Source organism: Hippopotamus amphibius, chromosome 14, assembly GCF_030028045.1.
Source record: "Hippopotamus amphibius kiboko isolate mHipAmp2 chromosome 14, mHipAmp2.hap2, whole genome shotgun sequence".
NCBI classification, from domain to species: domain Eukaryota; kingdom Metazoa; phylum Chordata; class Mammalia; order Artiodactyla; family Hippopotamidae; genus Hippopotamus; species Hippopotamus amphibius.
Genome location: NC_080199.1, coordinates 72,574,699 through 72,581,103, shown reverse-complemented (window position 1 = coordinate 72,581,103; position 6,405 = coordinate 72,574,699). Strand labels below are relative to the sequence as shown.

The window sequence follows — 6,405 nt, the reverse complement described above, 5'->3', positions numbered from 1 at the left end:
CTAAAGTTTCCTTACAGATAGGCCAGTTCCTGTACGTGGAGTCTGGTGTGCACGTGAGTTGTTCTGAAATTCTCTCTGTGTCCAAACTGCTCTTCAGCGTCACTCCCATAAGCATGCTTTAGGCTGGACCACTGATTTTTCTTTTTTATATTTTCATGAAGCTAAAGCAACTTCACTGACTCTTCAAAACTTGCTTTACAGTAGTGGGAATACTGAAGGTCATCGGAATTACCCAAAGGGCAAAGGGCCCAGAATGTGCTAGAAACTCTTGTCTGGTCACAATTTTGTTGACAGCTAGCCCTGACTGGCATTACATGTAAACTGCATAGAGGCTGTTACCTAAGTAAGTATGTCTCTGTTGTGTGGTATGAGGTGGCTGTGTGAAAATTTCAGAAGGTCCTTTGCACTAATAAGTATTACGCAGATTTCTGTGGCATTTTCCCAGCAATGCTGTACTCTTGCCAGGAGGTGGCGAGCTCCTGTGGCCACCAGGGACACAAAAGGAAACCTTGGGAAGTGGAGGCAGAGCCCTGGAGGTCCGTATGCTGGCATCATGGTTTGTGGGACAGGAAGAAGAACAGCCTGTGCACATCTATATCATGGTTTGGATTTGAAGAAAACTCCACAGGAGACATTTGTATACACTTCAGAAAAAGAAATCCTGCAGCATTTTGTTTACAGCACTGTTGGAAATGTTCCTAATCATAGCCACAGGGGGCTTGTGGAGATGTTTAAGTTCCATACCTGCCAGTGTTCAAGAAGGGAAGACATTAGTTCTGAAGGCATACATTTCTGTCCTCCTCAGTCTATACCTGGATGTTAACCATACTGTGGTTAAACAAACCATATCTGATTCTTATTAATGCTTTATGTTCATTGGCAGGGGTGGGGTGGCTTTCCCCTTGAGGAAATATAATTATTATGTTTGAAATGTACATGCATCCTCATAATCTTCTGGAAAACAGACAAGCAGTATCCAGCCAGCTCCCCTCCCACCACCCATTTCACTCATCTCTTCCCAAACAAGCAATCTGACTGCAGTGCACATCTCTATCAGTAAGAGGAAGCGGGGGTGGGAGGTTTGTATGCAGTGGGACAAGCACGGGATTGGAGCTCAGGGGAAATGATAAGACCACCTTTGCTGCTGTCAGCCGGCAGTGTAATGCTGGAAAAAGTTAGTTCACATCGTGGGGTCCTAATTTCCTCAACCATAAAATACAAAGAGGAGGCCAGGTGATTTGTAGGGTCTCTCCAAGCTCAAATTCCGGGATTAGAGTTCAGAAGGCAGCAGAAAGCCACAGTGAGAGTGTAGCATGGCGAGGACTTCCCTTTTTTTCTTCTCAGAGAGACCACCCGATTTGCAATAAAGAACATTCAACAGGTAGACATTTGCCTGCACTGTGACTATAGCTTCCAAAAGAAAAGGGAGAGAGAAAGAGAGGACAGAGACTAAAACAAGAAGAGTTTATAATTAAAAAAATTTAGAAAAAAGATAAGGGAAATTTATGCCAAGCTGAAAAACTATTTTCGTGCATCGAAAGAAACACTCACCATGTGTGGATGAGGAGGTGAAGAGGTGAAAGAAGATAAGTGATCTTTAAAAAGGAGTTTGATCCAAATCAATCTACACAAAATTGTTTTTAAAACAGTCTACAATCCAGAGTGCTTAGGAAATGAGAACTTGTGGATAGCCAAGTTTATTATCTTTAAACCTTTTAAATTTTATAATTCATTTTTAACGGGAAACTTTCTAAAATGTACATGTCCTTGTTTTATGAGACAGAGCACACTAACTGGAACACACAACAGAGATAATCCTTGGGCATATAAGTATGTCATTACTCACTTTGTGTTCAATTTGTTCACTGTAACTGAGGACTCGATGTAGACGTAGACTGTAGATTGTGGGCTGATGGAGTATAGACACAATTATGGTCCTGAAATCTGTTTTTTGTTATTATTGCTTTGGAAAATCCTTGATATCAATTTGCATAATACTCATTTGCCTCCTTTTCATAAAGGCGGCTAAATGAATTCCTAAGTAGTTTAGCATAGTTGCCTCTCGCAACATTAATGATCTAATTAAGGCAACCTTTCTAATTATCCCTATTCGTCCCTTTTACTTGTAAGCACTGTTCAGTACACTGTTACACTCTGACCGCAGGCTCCTTGTCAGCACAGGAAACTGCACTAGCATCACAGCCAATCAGGGTCCTCTCTTCCTTCTGGCCAGCAAATGAACCTAATATACTGTGTTACTATAATCTTTAGGCACTAGACTCAAAAACTGGGGTTATAGACAGCTGGGTGTTCAAGAGCTGGTATCTTGTTGCTAAAGACAAAACTAAAATGATCAACACACCAATATATCAGCCGTCATTACACTTATCTAAATGCGCTGGATTTGTTGGCTACGACATGTCCCCCAGCCGCTCCAAGTATAACTAGTTTTCCCTACATGAGCTCCGATTCCAACGGTCAGGCCAGGCCCCTAAGGTCTGAGGATGGTTGAAGACAGTGATATCCCTACTTTTCATGGTGCAACCTGGCATCCAGAGAGTGTTTTTGTTTGTTTCTCAAACAAAAAATAACAATCCCACAATCCTGAAGCCACGTAACTGATAAGAAGATAACCAAACTCTGGGTTACTTCGCTAAACTTCAGATACAAATTTGTCTCAAAATAACCTATGACTTAAAACCAAAAGAATCATTTTAATAACAAGTTCAGGGTAGGATCTATTAGAATTCCTAATGTTTTCCCTTGTTTTCTGTTGTTTATTCACAGTCAGGAAGTATTTAGTTTGTTGCATGTAAGGCATGATATTGGAATTCTTTCTAATTTATTATGTAGTTAAAAGCTTTCTACCAGTTATTATTCTTTTGTTTATGTGCAAATTTACTGTATTTTGCTACTTGCTTTTTTCAATTTTGACTGATATATTTACTTTGTCCAGAGTGCTACATAAAAATCCAATAATATACAGTTTACAACACCGGTTAGAATGGACATCATCAGAAAATCTACAAACAGTAAATGCTGGAGAGGGTGTGGAAAAAAGGGAACTGTCTTGCACTGTTGGTGGGACTGTAAATTGATACAGCCACTATGGAGAACAGTATGGCGATTCCTCGAAAAACTAAAAATAGAGTTACCATATGACCCAGCAATCCCACTACTGGGCATATACCCAGAGAACACCATAATTCAAAAAGACACATGCAGTGGCTGAGCTGCACTTGCTGGGTGACAAGTCGGAGCCGAGACAGGCATGATGGCAGAAACTGCTTCTCCACTGAAGCACTTTGTGCTGGCTAAGAAGGCAATTACAACAATCTTTGACCAGTTACTGGAGTTTATGTTACTGAAGGATCACATCTTGTTGAAGCAACATACAAGAATCCAGAACTTGACCGAGTAGCTACTGAGGATGATTTGATAGAAATACAGAGGTATAAAAACAAGCTTTCCATCATTGGTGAGGTGCTGTCTCGCAGACACATGAAAGTGCCAATTTTTGGCAGGACAAGCAGTGGGAAGTGCTCTGTTATCAATGCCATATTGTAGGATAAAGTCCTCCCTAGTGGAATTGGCCATACAACCAATTGCTTCCTGAGTGTTGAAGGAACCGATGGAGATAAAGCCTATCTCATGACAGAAGGGTCAGATGAAAAAAAGAGTGTGAAGACAATCAGCTGGCCCATGCCCTTCATATGGACAAAGACTTGAAAGCTGGCTTTCTTGTACCTGCGTTTTGGCCAAAGGCAAAATGTGCCCTCTTGAGAGACGACCTGGTTTTAGTCGATAGTCCAGGTACAGATGTCATTACAGAGCTGGATAGCTGGATTGATAAGTTCTGCTTAGATGCTGATGTCTTCGTTTTGGTTGCAAATTCTGAATCAACTCTAATGAACACGGAAAAGGTTTTTTCACAAGGTAAATGAGAGACATTCCAAGCCTAATATTTTTATTCTGAATAATCACTGGGATGCCTCTGCATCAGAGCTAGAATATATGGAAGATGTACACAGACAGCACATGGAAAGATGCCTACATTTCTTGGTGGAGAAGCTCAAAGTTGTGGATCCTTTAGAAGCATGGAATCGTATCTTTTTTGTTTCTGCAAAGGAAGCTCTTAGGGCTAGGAAGCACAAAGCACACGGCATACCAGAAGGTGGGGGGGGGGGGGGTGTGCCACTTGCAGATGGATTTCAGGCAAGGTTACAGGAGTTTCATAATTTTGAACAAATCTTTGAGGAGTGTATCTCACAGTCAGCAGCGAAAACAAAGTTTGAACAGCACACTATAAGAGTTAAACAGATTCTAGAAACTGTGAAAAACATAACGGATTCAATAAATGTGGCAGCAGCAGAGAAAAGGATTTATTCAATAGAAGAGAGGGAAGACCAAATTGATAGACTGGATTTTATCCAAAACCAGATGAACCTTTTAACACTGGACGTTAAGAAAAAAATCAAGGAGGTTACAGAGGAGGTTGCAAATAAGGTTGCGTGTGCAATGACAGATGAAATTTGTCGACTCTCTGTTTTGGTTGATGAATTTTGTTCTGAGTTTCATCCTACTCCAAGTGTATTAAAAGTATATAAAAATGAGTTAAATAAGCACACAGAAGATGGAATGGGAAGAAATTTGGTTGATCAGTGCACCAATGAAGTCAATGCTTCAATGCTTCAATCTCAGCAAGAAATTATTGAAAATTTGAAGCCATTACTTCCAGCTAGTATACAGAATAAACTACATACATTGATTCCTTGCAAGAAATTTGATCTCAGCTGTGACCTAAATTGCCACAAGTTATGTTCAGATTTTCAAGAGGATATTGTATTTCATTTTTCCCTGGGCTGGTCCTCCCTCGTCCATAGTTTCTTGGACCCTACAAATGCTCAGCAGGTGCTTCTAGGATTACCAGAGCCTATCTTTCAGCTCCCCAGATCTTTAGCTTCTACTCCCACTGCTCCTACCAAACCAGCAACACAGGAAGAACTCATGGTTACCTTAATAACAGCACTAGCTTCTCTTACATGTAGAACTTCTATGGGCATCACTGTTGGAGGAGTGATTTGGAAAACTGTAGGCTGGAAACTCATATCTGTTTAAGTACGTATGGAGCTTTGTATCTTTGTGAAAGGCTGACTTGGACCACCCTGCCACGGAGAGAGCCTTTAAACAGCAATTTGTGAATTATGCAACTGAAAAACTGCAAATGATTGTTGGCTTCACAAGTGCCAACTGTAGCCATCAAGTACAACAGGAAATGGCAACCACTTTTGCTCACCTGTGCCAACAAGTTGACATTACACAAAGACATCTAGAAGAAGAAATAGCTAGATTATCCCAAGAAATAAATCATTTGGAGAAAATCCAAAACAATTCAAAGCGCTTAAGAAATAAAGCTGTTCAACTTGAAAACAAGCTGGAGAATTTCACTAAGCATTTTCTACATTCAAGCAATGAAGAAGAATCTTAATAGAGATTGCTTTGGTGATCATCATAGGAGAAAATGGAACTTCGAAGATTGGGACAGTTATTTTTGTGAAGTGACTTTAAATATGAATTATACTAACTACACCTAAATCGCAAACCCTTGAGCAGATCCTGGTATTGATCTATCTCAGGGTGTTTGCATTTCCGAAGAGTATTATGATGTCTCTTTAGTTTTAATTTTGGGTAAAGAAAAATCCTTTGATATGTGAAAATGATGAATTACAGTAAAAGAACCAACTCTGTGACCCCTGAGGGGTGGGGCCTTGCTCTTAATTAGGGCTCTCTTTTTTTTGATTCTGAAAAACTCTGCTTCCTGGCATCTAGGAGTTAATGTTCCTTTCATCTTCTTTCTCAAAACGAATTTTTGATGCCTACTTTAACGGGAATAGTCACATTTTTGTTTTATAAACTGCATTGCACTAACCTACAAAGGAGTGTGGAGTGTTCTTGAGTGTATTATTTATGCAGGTTAAAATCACTTTTGCCATCCAAGCAGGTATGTAAACCACTAATAAATAATGCTGTTTTTACTCCCTCTTTTATTCCCATTAAAACTGATGTAAAACAGTACATAGGTTTGTTATTATAAAGTCCCTTGGGCTTCCTAGGTGGCGCAGTGGTTAAGAATCTGCCTGCCAATGCAGAGGTCACAGGTTCGATCCCAGCTCCAGGAAGATCCCACATGCCGCGGAGCAACTAAGCCCGTGTGCCAAAAAAATAAAAAAATAAAATAAAAAAAATAAAGTCCAAAAAAAAAAAAAAAAAAAAAGTCCCTTATACAGGTATTTGGGTCTAAATAGTTTTCTCATCTGTTTCTCAAGAAACATTTTCAGCCTCAACTCTGATTTCAGTAAGGAAAGATTTCTATCTCAGTTTTAAGAGTTAAGTCTGAAGTGATAA

At 39.9% G+C, this 6,405-nt stretch overlaps 1 pseudogene; it reads left to right on the top strand.

The window, feature by feature from the left end:
• The first annotated feature begins 3,271 nt into the window (after positions 1-3,271).
• On the top strand, positions 3,272-5,488 carry LOC130835863 (mitofusin-1-like; annotated as a pseudogene).
• Positions 5,489-6,405: the final 917 nt, after the last annotated feature.